The 22,473-nt window shown below is 53.3% G+C and overlaps 1 long non-coding RNA gene across 3 annotated transcripts; it reads left to right on the top strand.

Annotated features, from left to right (window-relative positions):
* Positions 1 to 15,506: 15,506 nt before the first annotated feature.
* LOC148054614 (uncharacterized) lies at positions 15,507 to 21,210 on the top strand. Of its 3 annotated transcripts, none has more exons than XR_015706958.1 (3): positions 15,507 to 16,496; positions 17,234 to 18,490; positions 19,419 to 21,210. It is a non-coding gene; the product is annotated as an uncharacterized LOC148054614 (long non-coding RNA). The 3 variants fall into 3 exon arrangements; XR_015706959.1 differs by having other exon boundaries at positions 15,507 to 18,490; positions 19,419 to 19,530; positions 19,942 to 21,210; XR_015706960.1 differs by having other exon boundaries at positions 15,507 to 18,490; positions 19,419 to 19,993; positions 20,508 to 21,210.
* Positions 21,211 to 22,473: the final 1,263 nt, after the last annotated feature.

Genomic DNA, 22,473 nt, shown 5'->3' with positions numbered 1-22,473 from the left:
TCCTCTCGATCTTGGGCAGGTGTCCTTCGGCCCCTTTTGAAAGCCCCGCTCAACAGAGATGCCCAACACGCTGGCTCTGTTTGCCCTTTTTGCTCTGTCCGTCACCTGATACCACGTTACGCGTGGTGGCTGAAGCGGGAGATTTGTGCATGGAAACGGGTCGAGGTGGAGCCTGTGCCAGTTCTCACGCCTGTCTTTTAAATTACGCAGATGGATTCGGAGGGTCCCAGGAGAGTGGTGACCGGCATGTGGCTTCTAGCCACAGACAAACACGGAGTGTGCACGCTGTCTGTTGCACAGGGCCACGGCAATGGTAATTTCCTGACGGGCTAAATGGTTACCTTTGTAAGCTGCTGTGGAGTGAGGCGGATGGGGAAAAGCAGAGTGAAATAAGCACTCGCAGCAGCGTCGCCCTTCTTTCCTCCTCTGTAGGTGTCTTCCCGGCAGCAGAGCAAGAGGAAGATGACGACTCCCCTTTTGATTCTGAGGTAGAGTCATAGAATCAGAATCATTTGCCTTGGGAAAGACCCTCAAGATCTTGGAGTCCAACCGTAAACCTCAGACTGCCAAGTCCACCCCTAAACAGTATCCCTAAGCGCCGCGCCTACACGTCTTCTAAATCCCTCCGGGGTGGGGCCCCAACCACTTCCCTGGGCGGCCTGTTCCAGCGCTTGATAGCCCTGTCAGTGAAGAAAGTTTTCCTAATATCCAATCTAAACCTGTTCCTGATACAAGCCAGGATGCTATTGGCCTTCTTGGCCACCTGGGCACACTGCCGGTCCCATTCGGCCGGCTGTCGACAAGCACCCCCAGGTCATCTTCCACTGGGCAGCTTTCCCACCACTCTTCCCCTTCTCTGAAGGACGCAGTGGGGCCCCACTGGGCTCGCTTGCTTTGGGGCTCCTTTCCCTCTGCTGCTGCTTCCGCCACACGCTCGTAACTGGGACCTGGACATGCCGGTGCTGCAGGCAAGCTGTTCACTTAGCACTGGGACGACGTCAGGTCAAGCTAATGACGCGGGTCTCCTAGCAGCTGGCCTTTGAGCTGCATTTCTAGTACAGGATTGAAGCAGTAAAGCTTCCCGCCGGCTACAATCCTCTGAAATCCTAGGAGGCTGGCGCTGTGAGCATTGCTGGTTTCCCACCACACAGCTCTCTTCTCCGCATCCAGTCAGTGTCAAGTGGTTGCCCATAGGGCCTAGCGTCCAGACGCTTAGCTGCTTCTGCCTAGGTCCTCTCGATCTTGGGCAGGTGTCCTTCGGCCCCTTTTGAAAGCCCCGCTCAACAGAGATGCCCAACACGCTGGCTCTGTTTGCCCTTTTTGCTCTGTCCGTCACCTGATACCACGTTACGCGTGGTGGCTGAAGCGGGAGATTTGTGCGTGGAAACGGGTCGAGGTGGAGCCTGTGCCAGTTCTCACGCCTCTCTTTTAAATTACGCAGACGGATTCGGAGGGTCCCAGGAGAGTGGCGACGGGTGCGCAGCTTCCAGATGCAGAGAGACGCGGAGCGTGCACGCTGTCCGTTGCACAGGGGCATGGCAATGGTAATTTCCTGACGGGCTAAATGGTTACCTTTGTAAGCTGCTGTGGAGTGAGGCGGATGGGGAAAAGCAGAGTGAAATAAGCACTCGCAGCAGCGTCGCCCTTCTTTCCTCCTCTGTAGGTGTCTTCCCGGCAGCAGAGCAAGAGGAAGATGACGACTCCCCTTTTGATTCTGAGGTAGAGTCATAGAATCAGAATCATTTGCCTTGGGAAAGACCCTCAAGATCTTGGAGTCCAACCGTAAACCTCAGGCTGCCAAGTCCACCCCTAAACAGTATCCCTAAGCGCCGCGCCTACACGTCTTCTAAATCCCTCCGGGGTGGGGCCTCAACCACTTCCCTGGGCGGCCTGTTCCAGCGCTTGATAGCCCTGTCAGTGAAGAAAGTTTTCCTAATATCCAATCTAAACCTGTTCCTGATACAAGCCAGGATGCTATTGGCCTTCTTGGCCACCTGGGCACACTGCCGGTCCCATTCGGCCGGCTGTCAACAAGCACCCCCAGGTCCTTTTCCGCCGGGCAGCTTTCCCACCACTCTTCCCCTTCTCTGAAGGACGCAGTGGGGCCCCACTGGGCTCGCTTGCTTTGGGGCTCCTTTCCCTCTGCTGCTGCTTCCGCCACACGCTCGTAACTGGGACCTGGACATGCCGGTGCTGCAGGCAAGCTGTTCACTTAGCACTGGGACGACGTCAGGTCAAGCTAATGACGCGGGTCTCCTAGCAGCTGGCCTTTGAGCTGCATTTCTAGTACAGGATTGAAGCAGTAAAGCTTCCCGCCGGCTACAATCCTCTGAAATCCTAGGAGGCTGGCGCTGTGAGCATTGCTGGTTTCCCACCACACAGCTCTCTTCTCCGCATCCAGTCAGTGTCAAGTGGTTGCCCGTAGGGCCTAGCGTCCAGACGCTTAGCTGCTTCTGCCTAGGTCCTCTCGATCTTGGGCAGGTGTCCTTCGGCCCCTTTTGAAAGCCCCGCTCAACAGAGATGCCCAACACGCTGGCTCTGTTTGCCCTTTTTGCTCTGTCCGTCACCTGATACCACGTTACGCGTGGTGGCTGAAGCGGGAGATTTGTGCGTGGAAACGGGTCGAGGTGGAGCCTGTGCCAGTTCTCACGCCTCTCTTTTAAATTACGCAGACGGATTCGGAGGGTCCCAGGAGAGTGGTGACGGGTGCGCAGCTTCCAGATGCAGAGAGACGCGGAGCGTGCACGCCGTCCGTTGCACAGGGGCACGGCAATGGTAATTTCCTGACGGGCTAAATGGTTACCTTTGTAAGCTGCTGTGGAGTGAAGCGGATGGGGAAAAGCAGAGTGAAATAAGCACTCGCAGCAGCGTCGCCCCTCTTTCCTCCTCCGTAGGTGTCTTGCCAGCAGCAGAGCAAGCGGGAGATGATGTCTCTTCATTTGAGAATGAGTTACTTTCTCCTCCGGAGGTAATGCAGGAGTCACGCTTCTGTAACCCCAGTGCTGAAATGCAATGTGAATCTGCAGTGCTGCTGGGGCTTCCTGTCCCCACTGTCTGTCTCTCTGTCTGTGTTCTTGCTCTCTCAGGTTTCTGCACTGCAGCGGGAAGAGCTTCAGCTAAAGAAGGGTGCTTTAACTCAAGCACATTGTCAAGGCAACAGACAGGTGACTCTAATAGAGGCCGATGCAGATATCTTTAAATAGAGCCTGTTGGTGTACGGAGAGCTGTTCTTGCAACTGAGTTCATTTTGGAATGCTGCTGAGAGGTGGTTGTTGTATTTGGACCTGAACTGAGTTTCCAACCGCATTTCGTTCCCGTTGTGAAGCAGAAGGTCTGCATAAGGAGGGAAAACAGTGGGCTGGAGAAAGCGCATGCACGGACTCGCAGCCTGTGTTCCAAGGAGAAGAATACTTAAGCCTTTTCTGTGTATGAGGAAAGAGAAAGCCTCATGAAGAGCTGCCGATAGTTTAGATGTGCTCAGCTGAGAAAGGTGCCCGCAGATGCCTGCTGGTGGCGGCCAAAATCTCTGATCTTTGAATTCACTAGTCACAGAAGCATAGAATGGTTTGGGTTGGAAGGCACCTTCAAAGATCATCAGGTCCAAGCCCCTGCTGCGGGCAGGGACATCTTCCACTAGATCAGGTTGCTCAAAGCCCCGTCCAGCCTGACTTTGAACCCTTCCAGGGATGGGGCATCCACAACTTCTCTGGGCAACCTGCTCCAGTGTCCCACCACCCTCGTTGCAAAACATTTCTTCCTCATGTCCAATCTAAGTCTACCCTCTTTTAGTTTAAAACCGTTGCCCCTTGTCCTGTCACTACAGGCCATGGTAAAAAGTCTCTCTCCATCTTTCTATATTGAAAGGCTGCCATAAGGTCTCCCCAGAGCCTTCTCTTCCCCAGGCTGAACAACCCCAACTCTCTCAGCCCTTCTTCATGGGAGAGGTGTTCCAGCCCTCTGATCATTTCTCTCGCCCTCCTCTGGACCTGCTCTAACAGCTCCGTGTCCTCCTGGTGCTGGGGACGCAGGGGCTGGATGCAGTGCTCCAGGTTGGGTCTCACGAGAGCAGAACAGAAGGGGAGAATCACCTCCCTCAGCCTGCTGGCCACCCTGAAGACGGATCTAATGTTATAATCCCATGAGGAAAAGCATCTCTCATGTTGTCATCTTCTTCTTGATTTCTCTGTGCTCATGGAACGTGCTCATGTTTCTTTAGAGATGGGTCAGGCAGCTGCAGCAGGAGCTTGCCGACGCTCTCAAAAAGAACGCCCTGGCAGAAGCTTCACCTGAAGCCAAGAAGCGCTACAGCAGGGACCTGCAGGAACAGAAACTGCAGTTGCAGAAGGAACTGGACAGGTCTAAAGCGAAGGTATGGAGAAAGCCCGTCTCTTGTCTCTTGGCAGGGGCCCGGGCCTTTTTTGTAGCAAACCAGAGTGGGGAACTGATCCTTTCTTGGGGGTTTTGTGGAACCCAGGGTGGTTCAGTGTGCGGCTCGCTGTGATGAGGGGGCTGGGAGGGAACAGCACTGCTGTCTTTGGTGCCTGCTGGTTTGCACCGCTTGAAGTAACAGTGGAGGGCTACGCTAAGGTGGTCTTAGTATACTAGACAACTTGGCAACAGGAGTAGATTGAGTGACGTGTAAGGGACTCACCTGGTTTTATAAGCCTGGCGCCTACCATTACAAAGGCCACTAACCGTGAAAGTCACTTTGTCCTTAACTGGAGAAGGGTGTTCCTTTCAAAAAGCTGCTTCTCCAGTTTCACAGAGCACACACGTATTTGCTGCTTCTCTTGGGTTTGGCAAAGCGGAGTGTGTGCTGACAGAGAAAGAGTAGGCATGCTGGAGTGTTGCGCTGGTGCTTTTTTGTATTCCCTCATCACGTCATCACTGTTAGGGAGTTGCAAAGTCACTTTAGGAGCAGGAGGAGGAGTGTTGTGGCAGCATTTAGGAAATGCTGTAGGAAATCAGTGTCGACGTAGGAGAGGGGCCCGTAGAAAAGATGAAGAAGTAACATGGCTTTGGAGGGTCGACGTGAGAGTCAAAGCAGTCCACTCCTTTTTATCAAACCTAAGCTGACCGCTGGGGATTCTTGTTGTGGTTTGACAGCTGCAGGAATTGAAAGAACGGCGTATCCGGACTGAGTGTTATGTCACGTCCCTGAAGAACGCCATAAAGGATAAGCAGAGGGAACTAACAACTTCCAGGAACCAGCAGGGCCTTCTGGTCGCATATTCTAGAACTACGGCTGTCGCAGAGCTGAAAGAACGCATACAACGGTAAGGAAGTACCACAGTGGAGCAAGGCTTTGCTTTGTGCGATTGTGTGAAAACAACAGGACTGTCTTCTTGCATCCCAGTGAGATAATAATACACGATTTTCAAAGATGCTTTTGTTTTAGATGAGGTTCTTTCACACTCTTCTGTGGGGATTTGTGCTCTTGTGGACTTCTGTGACAAGGCCTGTACTTCTTTTCCAGGCTCCAAGTTGAAAACGCCAGGCTGGAAGCCACAGTCCAGCAACAAGCCACGACCATTGAAGCCCTTCAGAAAGACCTGCAAGCCTCTGCCTCAGTAAGCTAGTCGGAGCCTTCCCTTTTCATGAGCTACAGAGCCCAGTTCCGTATTCATGTGGGGAAATTTTAAGATGAGGTTTTTGTTGGAGAGCCTACGAGAGATCAGTTCCTCTGTTCTACTGACTATAGGCTTCTCTGAAAGTCCTGCTGGCCCATTCCCCAGCTTTCTGGCTTTGAGAGTTGTCCCATGAGACTACAGCAAGTCCCACTTAACGCCATCTTTGTTAAGGAGTTGACAGTAAGGCACTGGCTTGCGTATTTTCTGCTTTAGACCAGTCGTGAGGTTGAGACCTCAGGCAGTGCTTCAGACAGTCATGCAGTAGAGGCATTTGGTACTTTTGGCTGCGGGCTTTCCTCGCGCTCAGGTGGAGCCCAGCGCTTCATCCTGGAGGCTTGACTATCATCATCAGACTGTGACAGGAATTCTTCCGTTGCCTGTACTCTGGTCACCCTCCTGTTTTAGTGACTATGGATTCCTTGGCCAGAAGGTGTGGGTCCGTAATGCAACAAGAAGACCTCCAAAGATGAAAGTCAGCAACTAATAAGGGAACGACACCTCCCTTGGCAGTATTTTGTGTGCTTGGGGGGCGTTGCAGGGCAGGCAAACGCTGTGCTGGACTGATGCTGGCAAGAGAAGCAGAAAGGCCGTGAGGCGTGACCTTCAGTCGGGAAAGTCCTAGCGTGACTCCTCTTTTCTTCTTTTAATGCTGCGGTAGGCTCAAAATGGCCTGGAGGACTTGGCCACTGGCTTTCAGAAAACACGGACTGCAAACAAACACCAACATCAGCAGGTATATGAACGGCTTCTGGGAATGACTGGTTTTAGTCTTTGAATTTCTTGTGGGCAGGTGACGTATGAAAAGATCAGGTGGGCTCTGGGGAACCCCCAGGTTTTTGGGCAGGGCACCTGCAGAGGAAAAGTCTATCTATTCTCTCATCCTGCTGGTGCTACTGCGTTTTGAACGTGCCTGGTGAGCAATATGGGGGCACTTGCGTTCCTCAGCACAGTTCCTTTGATGGGTAGGCTGTGTGCTGTGGACAGGAGAGAGATCTGTGCCTGAGAGCTGCGAGAGGAGACTGGACTTGGGAGATCCCCGTTGTCTTCTTTGTGGAGAACACCATGTGCACATTCTGCATATGGATCCTGTTCCTGTGCTCTGTGCGCGATGTATCTTTTCTATTTTGAAAGCGTGGGAGCAAAAGCGAGGAAGCGAAGAAGCTGGCTGAGATGAAATGCCGATCAGAAGAACGTCTGGACGAAATGCGGGGAAGAAACGGCACACAGGAGGAAGAACGTACCAGGCATGGCTTTTTAGTGCTTTAAAGAAATATCACGCTGAGTAGAAGTCAAGCTTCACTGGACTCTAATATAAAAGCATGTACCTAACCGTTTGTGAGCAAATTCAAGCCTTGCATTCGATCTTGCAAGGTGCTTCTGTGCATGAACCTATGGTTTTAAAAAGCTGCAAAAGGCCTTGCAAATACAGGCTGCCTGCAGTTCTCCTGGGAGGGAAGGAAGCCTTTTCTTCCTCTGTTCAGGTGAACTTTGGGCCCTCCAAGTGATGTGTGATGCTGGAGTGCTGGCTGTTCTCAGTAATTCCTGGCCTGTCAAGCATGTTACAGATGAAGCAAGCCGTGGCTGTGCTGCTTACGTAGGAGTATGTGAAAAAGGCCGACTGTTGCTTTGCTTCACGCTCTCCTTACTCATTTGCTGTGCAGGTTGAAGATGCGTCTGGAGGGAACTCGGACAAAGCTGATATGCGGGCAGAGAGAGTCCCAGCTCAGTTTCCAGGGAGAGATGAAGAACAGCTGTTCTGAGGTGGCCAACCAGGTTGGTAAACTAAGAAGAAATGTGAGCGCTGGTTGGTTTGGTGGATTTGAGGTGATTATTTGTTTCTGCTGGAACCTGGATGATTCTTTTCCTATGCTTCTCTTCCGTGTTGCTAATTATCTGTTGGCTGTATTTTGCAACTGATTGACTTCTCTTGAGACTCCTGCTGCTATTGTAGCAGTGGATGATGATGATGATGATGATGATGATGTTGATCAACACAGATGAAGTTATCGTGATGGGTAAAAGCCATGAGCCAGGAGTCCCAGCAGGGCTGCTGAGGTCAATGGCCTCGCTGACCATGACACAGTCCCAGGGGCCCCGAGCGACAAGAGCAGAGCTGGTCACCATACATCGAGATTTTAATACATTTTAATACTCTCTCAGCAGGCAACGAATGCAGTCTCGAGGGCCCCCCACCTTACAGATCTCCACAGAAGTGAGTAACTTTAGAGCTCTCTCTTTGAGTTCCTTTTGTTTTGCCGCTTACAAGTTGGTGACATTTCCCAGCAACTGGAGGTGCAGTCGAAAAAACGCATGCAGGGGGCAAGGTAAAACCAGGACCTGTGAGAAAAGTTGTTCACTTTGCGTGGGACTCAGGAAGAACCGGGGCAGAACCAGGGCTTGACCCCAGAAGGCGCTGGGAGACTAGCACGGTGGGTCACAGGCAAACAGAGCAGTCTAAAAGAGAGATGGGAGAAAGAGCTGGACAAGAAATAAGGCAAAAACTGCAAGAAGTTGAGCTGTATCTCCACGTAATGCAATTTTCCACGTGCGTCTGTAGCCCACAGGCTGTAACGTTGTTGCCGACCCGTTTGAGAGTTTGCTTTTCAGTATCTGGATCTGTGCGTTAGTGCTGCCCTTCCCAGGATCCACTTTCCAGTGCTGCCTTTGGCCCAGCCTGCTGTAAAACTCACGCACAGCCTTTTCTTCTCCCGCCCTTCCCCCGTCAGAGCTGAACCTCCAACACCGTTAGCAACGAGAAGATGCTGGAGCAGAGGAAGTGCCAGTGCCAGAAAACAGAGTGCTCACAGGGAGATGAATGAAGCCTGCAAACCTTTGCCTTCCACCTCACCCAGCAGCTAACCTGCATCTAATTCCAAGGGTTCTGTTGCAGTTTGGTCTTTAATAAACTGTGTTATCTAGTACACGTCTTCTTAGTTTTGCTGCACACTTGGAGCGCTTCGGACCTAGCACGTTTGGATGAGGAGAGTCCTATTTTTGAAGGCTCACTCAGGCTCTCTTCCTATGCAGGCACTTAGCCTGTCCCTCCCTGCCCCTGCTCTGAATGAAAAGCAGTCCTGCAGACACCCCTGAGAGGGAGCACCCATCTGTGGCCTTTTCCTCTGGGGAGGCTTGAGCCATGATTGTGCTCAGCTGAGGGATTAGTGCTGAGCTACTGCTAATCATCTCTTCCTGCCTTTGTAGAGCAATCCTCCTGGTGGTCTGGGCAGAAGGTGATGGGAGAGTGTTGTGGTTTAACCCTAGCCAGCAACTAAGCACCACACAGCCGCTCGCTCATTCCCTGCCTGCAGTGGGACGGGGGAGAGAACTGTAAGGGTAAAAGTGAGAAAACTCATGAGTTGAGATAGGAACAGTTTAATAATTTCAATAAAGTAAAATAGTAGTAGTAGTAATAATAATATAGAAAGCAAGTGATGCATGATGCAATTGCTCACCACCCGCTGACCGATGCCCAGCCCATCCCTGAGCAGCGATCGCTGCCCCCCAGCCTACCCCCCAGTTTATATACTGAGCATACGGTATGGCATAGCCCTTTGGCCAGTCTGGGTCAGCTGTCCTGGCTGTGCCCCCTCCCAGCTTCTTGTGCACCGGGCAGAGCATGGGAAGCTGAAAAGTCCTTGACCAGTGTAAGCACTACTTAGCAACAACTAAAGCACCAGTGTGTTATCAACATTACTCTGATACTAAATCCAAAACACAGCACTATACCAGCTTCTAGGAAAAAATTAACTCTATCCCAGCTGAAACCAGGACAGTGAGCTTCTGGTAGCCATGGAAGCTTTGCAGATCCCATGGGGATCTGATGGATTTCTAGCCTGCCGAGTGAAAAGGTGTGAAGTGGGCACAAGCTGGAACAGGGGGAATCCCACCTCAACCTAAGGAAAAACCTTTTCTCTTGCGAGGGTGGTGAGAGACCCGTGTCAGGGAGCAGCGCAGGCACACTGCTCCCTCAGGGACCGGGAGCCAAAGGGGGTCCCATGGCTGGGCCCCGCCCTGCTGGCCTCGGCCTACGCGAGCGAGGGGAGCAGCCAGGTCCCGGGGTGGGCAGCCGAGAGCCCAGAGGGGCAAACCTGTGCCCAGTGAGGCGCAGCTCTGAGGGCAAGCCAGGAAGTCAGGCCAGGCCGAGCTGGCGTGCAGGCCCAGTGGTGGCAAGCAGGGTCAGACGCAGTCCAGCGATGGCCAGGCAGGGCCACAGGGAGGCCAAGTGCAGACCGGGAAGGCAGCCTGCGGGCTGGGGTCTGAAGCAGCGAGGTCCGTGGCCAGGCACAGCTGAGACAGAGCTGGAGCCGCGGACACCATGACAGAGCTCAGGCAGGGCCTGGAGGCCTCTGCCTACACCTCAGTGGGCCTCCTGGGCTGGAGGCCCCAAGGACCTGGGGCAGGGCTGGAGGCCCCAGCTCAGCTTGCTGGTGGTGGTTTATTTGTGCCCCAGAGAGGTTGTGGAGTCCTCATGCTTGGAGACGCCCCAAACTGGACGTGGCCCTGTGCGACCTGCCCTGCCTGACCCTACTTTGAGCAGGGTGGGGACGGACAAGACGAGGCCCCTTCCAGCCTTGACGATGCTGTGCTTTCAAGGCACAAACATCTCCAGTGATCCAGAAATTTCACGCTGCAGGCCTGGTTTTATTCAGCTAGACCTCATGCCTGCTTTAACGAGCCTCAGTAAGTGAGTCAGAGCCTTCCACGGAACAGTGAAGAGGAATGCCTGTGGTGTCATCCGCAGAGCTTTGTACCGTCCTTACTTGAAGTTTCCCACTGGGGCTAATTCGGGTGTTGGTGTCAGCATCAACAAGGTGCTTTCACCCATAGCCCATATGAAGCAAATGCCTGTCCCTCCCTGCCCCTGCTCTGAATGAAAAGCAGTCCTGCAGACACCCCTGAGAGGGAGCACCCATCTGTGGCCTTTTCCTCTGGGGAGGCTTGAGCCATGATTGTGCTCAGCTGAGGGATTAGTGCTGAGCTACTGCTAATCATCAGTTACCAAACTCTTCCTGCCTTTGTAGGGCTGAGCCATCCTCATCCCTTCACCGGCCACAGCCCCCATCTTCACCCCTCGGGATGGTCCCTGGCCCTGCCAGTCTGCTCCCACCCATGTCCTCCTCAGCTATGGGAGGCCTGCCACAGCCCGGAGCCAAACTCAGTGCCAGGCCCCACTGCAGCTGTCACAGAGGGACCGCAAGGACAAGGGAGCCCCAAGGCTGAACCGTGACTATCCCAGCTCTGCAGAGCCAGCAAAGGCCTTCCAGGGCCAGCAACTCCCCGCTCCCCTCCAGTCCTAACACTGACCCACCAGAGGGACACTCGCAGAAACCCACATGTCCTCTTTAATCTGCCCATGCCCTGAGATGCCAAACAGAAAGGAACGTAACCTAATCTAATCACCTAACCTAGAGCCAAATCCCACCGGATCCCAGCACACGCTGGGAGAAGTGCTGAGAAGAAGCCCCCTTCCTTTTTGCCCAAGGCCTTCACGAGCCTCCTACCAGCTCCGTAGGCCACCAACACAGCAGACACACAGCCCACCACAGGCCCTCCTCCCGCCACCCTCGGTGCTGCGGGAGGGGACACCCTCCCCACTGTCCCCTCTGCTCCTGGGGAGCCACAGCGGAGGCAACGTTAGCTGAAAAAGATCGCCCTGACATAGTTCAGAACAGCGTCCTCGGAGTCTAGGTGTCTAGGTGTCTTCCCGGCAGCAGAGCAAGAGGAAGATGACGACTCCCCTTTTGATTCTGAGGTAGAGTCACAGAATCACAGAATCATTTGCCTTGGGAAAGACCCTCAAGATCTTGGAGTCCAACCGTAAACCTCAGACTGCCAAGTCCACCCCTAAACCGTATCCCTAAGCGCCGCGCCTACACGTCTTCTAAATCCCTCCGGGGTGGGGCCTCAACCACTTCCCTGGGCGGCCTGTTCCAGCGCTTGATAGCCCTGTCAGTGAAGAAAGTTTTCCTAATATCCAATCTAAACCTGTTCCTGATACAAGCCAGGATGCTATTGGCCTTCTTGGCCACCTGGGCACACTGCCGGTCCCATTCGGCCGGCTGTCGACAAGCACCCCCAGGTCATCTTCCGCCGGGCAGCTTTCCCACCACTCTTCCCCTTCTCTGAAGGACGCAGTGGGGCCCCACTGGGCTCGCTTGCTTTGGGGCTCCTTTCCCTCTGCTGCTGCTTCCGCCACACGCTCGTAACTGGGACCTGGACATGCCGGTGCTGCAGGCAAGCTGTTCACTTAGCACTGGGACGACGTCAGGTCAAGCTAATGACGCGGGTCTCCTAGCAGCTGGCCTTTGAGCTGCATTTCTAGTACAGGATTGAAGCAGTAAAGCTTCCCGCCGGCTACAATCCTCTGAAATCCTAGGAGGCTGGCGCTGTGAGCATTGCTGGTTTCCCACCACACAGCTCTCTTCTCCGCATCCAGTCAGTGTCAAGTGGTTGCCCGTAGGGCCTAGCGTCCAGACGCTTAGCTGCTTCTGCCTAGGTCCTCTCGATCTTGGGCAGGTGTCCTTCGGCCCCTTTTGAAAGCCCCGCTCAACAGAGATGCCCAACACGCTGGCTCTGTTTGCCCTTTTTGCTCTGTCCGTCACCTGATACCACGTTACGCGTGGTGGCTGAAGCGGGAGATTTGTGCGTGGAAACGGGTCGAGGTGGAGCCTGTGCCAGTTCTCACGCCTGTCTTTTAAATTACGCAGACGGATTCGGAGGGTCCCAGGAGAGTGGTGACGGGTGCGCAGCTTCCAGATGCAGAGAGACGCGGAGCGTGCACGCTGTCCGTTGCACAGGGGCATGGCAATGGTAATTTCCTGACGGGCTAAATGGTTACCTTTGTAAGCTGCTGTGGAGTGAAGCGGATGGGGAAAAGCAGAGTGAAATAAGCACTCGCAGCAGCGTCGCCCTTCTTTCCTCCTCTGTAGGTGTCTTCCCGGCAGCAGAGCAAGAGGAAGATGATGACTCCCCTTTTGATTCTGAGGTAGAGTCATAGAATCAGAATCATTTGCCTTGGGAAAGACCCTCAAGATCTTGGAGTCCAACCGTAAACCTCAGACTGCCAAGTCCACCCCTAAACCGTATCCCTAAGCGCCGCGCCTACACGTCTTCTAAATCCCTCCGGGGTGGGGCCTCAACCACTTCCCTGGGCGGCCTGTTCCAGCGCTTGATAGCCCTGTCAGTGAAGAAAGTTTTCCTAATATCCAATCTAAACCTGTTCCTGATACAAGCCAGGATGCTATTGGCCTTCTTGGCCACCTGGGCACACTGCCGGTCCCATTCGGCCGGCTGTCGACAAGCACCCCCAGGTCATCTTCCGCCGGGCAGCTTTCCCACCACTCTTCCCCTTCTCTGAAGGAGGCAGTGGGGCCCCACTGGGCTCGCTTGCTTTGGGGCTCCTTTCCCTCTGCTGCTGCTTCCGCCACACGCTCGTAACTGGGACCTGGACATGCCGGTGCTGCAGGCAAGCTGTTCACTTAGCACTGGGACGACGTCAGGTCAAGCTAATGACGCGGGTCTCCTAGCAGCTGGCCTTTGAGCTGCATTTCTAGTACAGGATTGAAGCAGTAAAGCTTCCCGCCGGCTACAATCCTCTGAAATCCTAGGAGGCTGGCGCTGTGAGCATTGCTGGTTTCCCACCACACAGCTCTCTTCTCCGCATCCAGTCAGTGTCAAGTGGTTGCCCGTAGGGCCTAGCGTCCAGACGCTTAGCTGCTTCTGCCTAGGTCCTCTCGATCTTGGGCAGGTGTCCTTCGGCCCCTTTTGAAAGCCCCGCTCAACAGAGATGCCCAACACGCTGGCTCTGTTTGCCCTTTTTGCTCTGTCCGTCACCTGATACCACGTTACGCGTGGTGGCTGAAGCGGGAGATTTGTGCGTGGAAACGGGTCGAGGTGGAGCCTGTGCCAGTTCTCACGCCTCTCTTTTAAATTACGCAGACGGATTCGGAGGGTCCCAGGAGAGTGGTGACGGGTGCGCAGCTTCCAGATGCAGAGAGACGCGGAGCGTGCACGCTGTCCGTTGCACAGGGGCATGGCAATGGTAATTTCCTGACGGGCTAAATGGTTACCTTTGTAAGCTGCTGTGGAGTGAAGCGGATGGGGAAAAGCAGAGTGAAATAAGCACTCGCAGCAGCGTCGCCCTTCTTTCCTCCTCTGTAGGTGTCTTCCCGGCAGCAGAGCAAGAGGAAGATGATGACTCCCCTTTTGATTCTGAGGTAGAGTCATAGAATCAGAATCATTTGCCTTGGGAAAGACCCTCAAGATCTTGGAGTCCAACCGTAAACCTCAGACTGCCAAGTCCACCCCTAAACCGTATCCCTAAGCGCCGCGCCTACACGTCTTCTAAATCCCTCCGGGGTGGGGCCTCAACCACTTCCCTGGGCGGCCTGTTCCAGCGCTTGATAGCCCTGTCAGTGAAGAAAGTTTTCCTAATATCCAATCTAAACCTGTTCCTGATACAAGCCAGGATGCTGTTGGCCTTCTTGGCCACCTGGGCACGCTGCCGGTCCCATTCGGCCGGCTGTCGACAAGCACCCCCAGGTCCTTTTCCGCCGGGCAGCTTTCCCACCACTCTTCCCCTTCTCTGAAGGACGCAGTGGGGCCCCACTGGGCTCGCTTGCTTTGGGGCTCCTTTCCCTCTGCTGCTGCTTCCGCCACACGCTCGTAACTGGGACCTGGACATGCCGGTGCTGCAGGCAAGCTGTTCACTTAGCACTGGGACGACGTCAGGTCAAGCTAATGACGCGGGTCTCCTAGCAGCTGGCCTTTGAGCTGCATTTCTAGTACAGGATTGAAGCAGTAAAGCTTCCCGCCGGCTACAGTCCTCTGAAATCCTACGAGGCTGGCGCTGTGAGCATTGCTGGTTTCCCACCACACAGCTCTCTTCTCCGCATCCAGTCAGTGTCAAGTGGTTGCCCGTAGGGCCTAGCGTCCAGACGCTTAGCTGCTTCTGCCTAGGTCCTCTCGATCTTGGGCAGGTGTCCTTCGGCCCCTTTTGAAAGCCCCGCTCAACAGAGATGCCCAACACGCTGGCTCTGTTTGCCCTTTTTGCTCTGTCCGTCACCTGATACCACGTTACGCGTGGTGGCTGAAGCGGGAGATTTGTGCGTGGAAACGGGTCGAGGTGGAGCCTGTGCCAGTTCTCACGCCTCTCTTTTAAATTACGCAGACGGATTCGGAGGGTCCCAGGAGAGTGGTGACGGGTGCGCAGCTTCCAGATGCAGAGAGACGCGGAGCGTGCACGCCGTCCGTTGCACAGGGGCACGGCAATGGTAATTTCCTGACGGGCTAAATGGTTACCTTTGTAAGCTGCTGTGGAGTGAAGCGGATGGGGAAAAGCAGAGTGAAATAAGCACTCGCAGCAGCGTCGCCCCTCTTTCCTCCTCCGTAGGTGTCTTGCCAGCAGCAGAGCAAGCGGGAGATGATGTCTCTTCATTTGAGAATGAGTTACTTTCTCCTCCGGAGGTAATGCAGGAGTCACGCTTCTGTAACCCCAGTGCTGAAATGCAATGTGAATCTGCAGTGCTGCTGGGGCTTCCTGTCCCCACTGTCTGTCTCTCTGTCTGTGTTCTTGCTCTCTCAGGTTTCTGCACTGCAGCGGGAAGAGCTTCAGCTAAAGAAGGGTGCTTTAACTCAAGCACATTGTCAAGGCAACAGACAGGTGACTCTAATAGAGGCCGATGCAGATATCTTTAAATAGAGCCTGTTGGTGTACGGAGAGCTGTTCTTGCAACTGAGTTCATTTTGGAATGCTGCTGAGAGGTGGTTGTTGTATTTGGACCTGAACTGAGTTTCCAACCGCATTTCGTTCCCGTTGTGAAGCAGAAGGTCTGCATAAGGAGGGAAAACAGTGGGCTGGAAAAAGCGCATGCACGGACTCGCAGCCTGTGTTCCAAGGAGAAGAATACTTAAGCCTTTTCTGTGTATGAGGAAAGAGAAAGCCTCATGAAGAGCTGCCGATAGTTTAGATGTGCTCAGCTGAGAAAGGTGCCCGCAGATGCCTGCTGGTGGCGGCCAAAATCTCTGATCTTTGAATTCACTAGTCACAGAAGCATAGAATGGTTTGGGTTGGAAGGCACCTTCAAAGATCATCTGGTCCAAGCCCCTGCTGCGGGCAGGGACATCTTCCACTAGATCAGGTTGCTCAAAGCCCCGTCCAGCCTGACTTTGAACCCTTCCAGGGATGGGGCATCCACAACTTCTCTGGGCAACCTGCTCCAGTGTCCCACCACCCTCGTTGCAAAACATTTCTTCCTCATGTCCAATCTAAGTCTACCCTCTTTTAGTTTAAAACCGTTGCCCCTTGTCCTGTCACTACAGGCCATGGTAAAAAGTCTCTCTCCATCTTTCTATATTGAAAGGCTGCCATAAGGTCTCCCCAGAGCCTTCTCTTCCCCAGGCTGAACAACCCCAACTCTCTCAGCCCTTCTTCATGGGAGAGGTGTTCCAGCCCTCTGATCATTTCTCTCGCCCTCCTCTGGACCTGCTCTAACAGCTCCGTGTCCTCCTGGTGCTGGGGACCCAGGGGCTGGATGCAGTGCTCCAGGTTGGGTCTCACGAGAGCAGAACAGAAGGGGAGAATCACCTCCCTCAGCCTGCTGGCCACCCTGAAGACGGATCTAATGTTATAATCCCATGAGGAAAAGCATCTCTCATGTTGTCATCTTCTTCTTGATTTCTCTGTGCTCATGGAACGTGCTCATGTTTCTTTAGAGATGGGTCAGGCAGCTGCAGCAGGAGCTTGCCGACGCTCTCAAAAAGAACGCCCTGGCAGAAGCTTCACCTGAAGCCAAGAAGCGCTACAGCAGGGACCTGCAGGAACAGAAACTGCAGTTGCAGAAGGAACTGGACAGGTCTAAAGCGAAGGTATGGAGAAAGCCCGTCTCTTGTCTCTTGGCAGGGGCCCGGGCCTTTTTTGTAGCAAACCAGAGTGGGGAACTGATCCTTTCTTGGGGGTTTTGTGGAACCCAGGGTGGTTCAGTGTGCGGCTCGCTGTGATGAGGGGGCTGGGAGGGAACAGCACTGCTGTCTTTGGTGCCTGCTGGTTTGCACCGCTTGAAGTAACAGTGGAGGGCTACGCTAAGGTGGTCTTAGTATACTAGACAACTTGGCAACAGGAGTAGATTGAGTGACGTGTAAGGGACTCACCTGGTTTTATAAGCCTGGCGCCTACCATTACAAAGGCCACTAACCGTGAAAGTCACTTTGTCCTTAACTGGAGAAGGGTGTTCCTTTCAAAAAGCTGCTTCTCCAGTTTCACAGAGCACACACGTATTTGCTGCTTCTCTTGGGTTTGGCAAAGCGGAGTGTGTGCTGACAGAGAAAGAGTAGGCATGCTGGAGTGTTGCGCTGGTGCTTTTTTGTATTCCCTCATCACGTCATCACTGTTAGGGAGTTGCAAAGTCACTTTAGGAGCAGGAGGAGGAGTGTTGTGGCAGCATTTAGGAAATGCTGTAGGAAATCAGTGTCGACGTAGGAGAGGGGCCCGTAGAAAAGATGAAGAAGTAACATGGCTTTGGAGGGTCGACGTGAGAGTCAAAGCAGTCCACTCCTTTTTATCAAACCTAAGCTGACCGCTGGGGATTCTTGTTGTGGTTTGACAGCTGCAGGAATTGAAAGAACGGCGTATCCGGACTGAGTGTTATGTCACGTCCCTGAAGAACGCCATAAAGGATAAGCAGAGGGAACTAACAACTTCCAGGAACCAGCAGGGCCTTCTGGTCGCATATTCTAGAACTACGGCTGTCGCAGAGCTGAAAGAACGCATACGACGGTAAGGAAGTACCACAGTGGAGCAAGGCTTTGCTTTGTGCGATTGTGTGAAAACAACAGGACTGTCTTCTTGCATCCCAGTGAGATAATAATACACGATTTTCAAAGATGCTTTTGTTTTAGATGAGGTTCTTTCACACTCTTCTGTGGGGATTTGTGCTCTTGTGGACTTCTGTGACAAGGCCTGTACTTCTTTTCCAGGCTCCAAGTTGAAAACGCCAGGCTGGAAGCCACAGTCCAGCAACAAGCCACGACCATTGAAGCCCTTCAGAAAGACCTGCAAGCCTCTGCCTCAGTAAGCTAGTCGGAGCCTTCCCTTTTCATGAGCTACAGAGCCCAGTTCCGTATTCATGTGGGGAAATTTTAAGATGAGGTTTTTGTTGGAGAGCCTACGAGAGATCAGTTCCTCTGTTCTACTGACTATAGGCTTCTCTGAAAGTCCTGCTGGCCCATTCCCCAGCTTTCTGGCTTTGAGAGTTGTCCCATGAGACTACAGCAAGTCCCACTTAACGCCATCTTTGTTAAGGAGTTGACAGTAAGGCACTGGCTTGCGTATTTTCTGCTTTAGACCAGTCGTGAGGTTGAGACCTCAGGCAGTGCTTCAGACAGTCATGCAGTAGAGGCATTTGGTACTTTTGGCTGCGGGCTTTCCTCGCGCTCAGGTGGAGCCCAGCGCTTCATCCTGGAGGCTTGACTATCATCATCAGACTGTGACAGGAATTCTTCCGTTGCCTGTACTCTGGTCACCCTCCTGTTTTAGTGACTATGGATTCCTTGGCCAGAAGGTGTGGGTCCGTAATGCAACAAGAAGACCTCCAAAGATGAAAGTCAGCAACTAATAAGGGAACGACACCTCCCTTGGCAGTATTTTGTGTGCTTGGGGGGCGTTGCAGGGCAGGCAAACGCTGTGCTGGACTGATGCTGGCAAGAGAAGCAGAAAGGCCGTGAGGCGTGACCTTCAGTCGGGAAAGTCCTAGCGTGACTCCTCTTTTCTTCTTTTAATGCTGCGGTAGGCTCAAAATGGCCTGGAGGACTTGGCCACTGGCTTTCAGAAAACACGGACTGCAAACAAACACCAACATCAGCAGGTATATGAACGGCTTCTGGGAATGACTGGTTTTAGTCTTTGAATTTCTTGTGGGCAGGTGACGTATGAAAAGATCAGGTGGGCTCTGGGGAACCCCCAGGTTTTTGGGCAGGGCACCTGCAGAGGAAAAGTCTATCTATTCTCTCATCCTGCTGGTGCTACTGCGTTTTGAACGTGCCTGGTGAGCAATATGGGGGCACTTGCGTTCCTCAGCACAGTTCCTTTGATGGGTAGGCTGTGTGCTGTGGACAGGAGAGAGATCTGTGCCTGAGAGCTGCGAGAGGAGACTGGACTTGGGAGATCCCCGTTGTCTTCTTTGTGGAGAACACCATGTGCACATTCTGCATATGGATCCTGTTCCTGTGCTCTGTGCGCGATGTATCTTTTCTATTTTGAAAGCGTGGGAGCAAAAGCGAGGAAGCGAAGAAGCTGGCCGAGATGAAATGCCGATCAGAAGAACGTCTGGACGAAATGCGGGGAAGAAACGGCACACAGGAGGAAGAACGTACCAGGCATGGCTTTTTAGTGCTTTAAAGAAATATCACGCTGAGTAGAAGTCAAGCTTCACTGGACTCTAATATAAAAGCATGTACCTAACCGTTTGTGAGCAAATTCAAGCCTTGCATTCGATCTTGCAAGGTGCTTCTGTGCATGAACCTATGGTTTTAAAAAGCTGCAAAAGGCCTTGCAAATACAGGCTGCCTGCAGTTCTCCTGGGAGGGAAGGAAGCCTTTTCTTCCTCTGTTCAGGTGAACTTTGGGCCCTCCAAGTGATGTGTGATGCTGGAGTGCTGGCTGTTCTCAGTAATTCCTGGCCTGTCAAGCATGTTACAGATGAAGCAAGCCGTGGCTGTGCTGCTTACGTAGGAGTATGTGAAAAAGGCCGACTGTTGCTTTGCTTCACGCTCTCCTTACTCATTTGCTGTGCAGGTTGAAGATGCGTCTGGAGGGAACTCGGACAAAGCTGATATGCGGGCAGAGAGAGTCCCAGCTCAGTTTCCAGGGAGAGATGAAGAACAGCTGTTCTGAGGTGGCCAACCAGGTTGGTAAACTAAGAAGAAATGTGAGCGCTGGTTGGTTTGGTGGATTTGAGGTGATTATTTGTTTCTGCTGGAACCTGGATGATTCTTTTCCTATGCTTCTCTTCCGTGTTGCTAATTATCTGTTGGCTGTATTTTGCAACTGATTGACTTCTCTTGAGACTCCTGCTGCTATTGTAGCAGTGGATGATGATGATGATGATGATGATGATGATGATGATGATGATGATGATGATGTTGATCAACACAGATGAAGTTATCGTGATGGGTAAAAGCCATGAGCCAGGAGTCCCAGCAGGGCTGCTGAGGTCAATGGCCTCGCTGACCATGACACAGTCCCAGGGGCCCCGAGCGACAAGAGCAGAGCTGGTCACCATACATCGAGATTTTAATACATTTTAATACTCTCTCAGCAGGCAACGAATGCAGTCTCGAGGGCCCCCCACCTTACAGATCTCCACAGAAGTGAGTAACTTTAGAGCTCTCTCTTTGAGTTCCTTTTGTTTTGCCGCTTACAAGTTGGTGACATTTCCCAGCAACTGGAGGTGCAGTCGAAAAAACGCATGCAGGGGGCAAGGTGAAACCAGGACCTGTGAGAAAAGTTGTTCACTTTGCGTGGGACTCAGGAAGAACCGGGGCAGAACCAGGGCTTGACCCCAGAAGGCGCTGGGAGACTAGCACGGTGGGTCACAGGCAAACAGAGCAGTCTAAAAGAGAGATGGGAGAAAGAGCTGGACAAGAAATAAGGCAAAAACTGCAAGAAGTTGAGCTGTATCTCCACGTAATGCAATTTTCCACGTGCGTCTGTAGCCCACAGGCTGTAACGTTGTTGCCGACCCGTTTGAGAGTTTGCTTTTCAGTATCTGGATCTGTGCGTTAGTGCTGCCCTTCCCAGGATCCACTTTCCAGTGCTGCCTTTGGCCCAGCCTGCTGTAAAACTCACGCACAGCCTTTTCTTCTCCCGCCCTTCCCCCGTCAGAGCTGAACCTCCAACACCGTTAGCAACGAGAAGATGCTGGAGCAGAGGAAGTGCCAGTGCCAGAAAACAGAGTGCTCACAGGGAGATGAATGAAGCCTGCAAACCTTTGCCTTCCACCTCACCCAGCAGCTAACCTGCATCTAATTCCAAGGGTTCTGTTGCAGTTTGGTCTTTAATAAACTGTGTTATCTAGTACACGTCTTCTTAGTTTTGCTGCACACTTGGAGCGCTTCGGACCTAGCACGTTTGGATGAGGAGAGTCCTATTTTTGAAGGCTCACTCAGGCTCTCTTCCTATGCAGGCACTTAGCCTGTCCCTCCCTGCCCCTGCTCTGAATGAAAAGCAGTCCTGCAGACACCCCTGAGAGGGAGCACCCATCTGTGGCCTTTTCCTCTGGGGAGGCTTGAGCCATGATTGTGCTCAGCTGAGGGATTAGTGCTGAGCTACTGCTAATCATCTCTTCCTGCCTTTGTAGAGCAATCCTCCTGGTGGTCTGGGCAGAAGGTGATGGGAGAGTGTTGTGGTTTAACCCTAGCCAGCAACTAAGCACCACACAGCCGCTCGCTCATTCCCTGCCTGCAGTGGGACGGGGGAGAGAACTGTAAGGGTAAAAGTGAGAAAACTCATGAGTTGAGATAGGAACAGTTTAATAATTTCAATAAAGTAAAATAGTAGTAGTAGTAATAATAATATAGAAAGCAAGTGATGCATGATGCAATTGCTCACCACCCGCTGACCGATGCCCAGCCCATCCCTGAGCAGCGATCGCTGCCCCCCAGCCTACCCCCCAGTTTATATACTGAGCATACGGTATGGCATAGCCCTTTGGCCAGTCTGGGTCAGCTGTCCTGGCTGTGCCCCCTCCCAGCTTCTTGTGCACCAGGCAGAGCATGGGAAGCTGAAAAGTCCTTGACCAGTGTAAGCACTACTTAGCAACAACTAAAGCACCAGTGTGTTATCAACATTACTCTGATACTAAATCCAAAACACAGCACTATACCAGCTTCTAGGAAAAAATTAACTCTATCCCAGCTGAAACCAGGACAGTGAGCTTCTGGTAGCCATGGAAGCTTTGCAGATCCCATGGGGATCTGATGGATTTCTAGCCTGCCGAGTGAAAAGGTGTGAAGTGGGCACAAGCTGGAACAGGGGGAATCCCACCTCAACCTAAGGAAAAACCTTTTCTCTTGCGAGGGTGGTGAGAGACCCGTGTCAGGGAGCAGCGCAGGCACACTGCTCCCTCAGGGACCGGGAGCCAAAGGGGGTCCCATGGCTGGGCCCCGCCCTGCTGGCCTCGGCCTACGCGAGCGAGGGGAGCAGCCAGGTCCCGGGGTGGGCAGCCGAGAGCCCAGAGGGGCAAACCTGTGCCCAGTGAGGCGCAGCTCTGAGGGCAAGCCAGGAAGTCAGGCCAGGCCGAGCTGGCGTGCAGGCCCAGTGGTGGCAAGCAGGGTCAGACGCAGTCCAGCGATGGCCAGGCAGGGCCACAGGGAGGCCAAGTGCAGACCGGGAAGGCAGCCTGCGGGCTGGGGTCTGAAGCAGCGAGGTCCGTGGCCAGGCACAGCTGAGACAGAGCTGGAGCCGCGGACACCATGACAGAGCTCAGGCAGGGCCTGGAGGCCTCTGCCTACACCTCAGTGGGCCTCCTGGGCTGGAGGCCCCAAGGACCTGGGGCAGGGCTGGAGGCCCCAGCTCAGCTTGCTGGTGGTGGTTTATTTGTGCCCCAGAGAGGTTGTGGAGTCCTCATGCTTGGAGACGCCCCAAACTGGACGTGGCCCTGTGCGACCTGCCCTGCCTGACCCTACTTTGAGCAGGGTGGGGACGGACAAGACGAGGCCCCTTCCAGCCTTGACGATGCTGTGCTTTCAAGGCACAAACATCTCCAGTGATCCAGAAATTTCACGCTGCAGGCCTGGTTTTATTCAGCTAGACCTCATGCCTGCTTTAACGAGCCTCAGTAAGTGAGTCA

Source organism: Nipponia nippon, unplaced genomic scaffold (genome assembly GCF_047370975.1).
Source record: "Nipponia nippon isolate SJK-2023a ecotype South Korea unplaced genomic scaffold, ASM4737097v1 scaffold_3, whole genome shotgun sequence".
Classification (NCBI taxonomy): Eukaryota; Metazoa; Chordata; class Aves; order Pelecaniformes; family Threskiornithidae; genus Nipponia; species Nipponia nippon.
The sequence above is the reverse complement of the archived record's forward strand: the minus strand, read 5'-3'. Positions and strand labels throughout refer to the sequence as shown.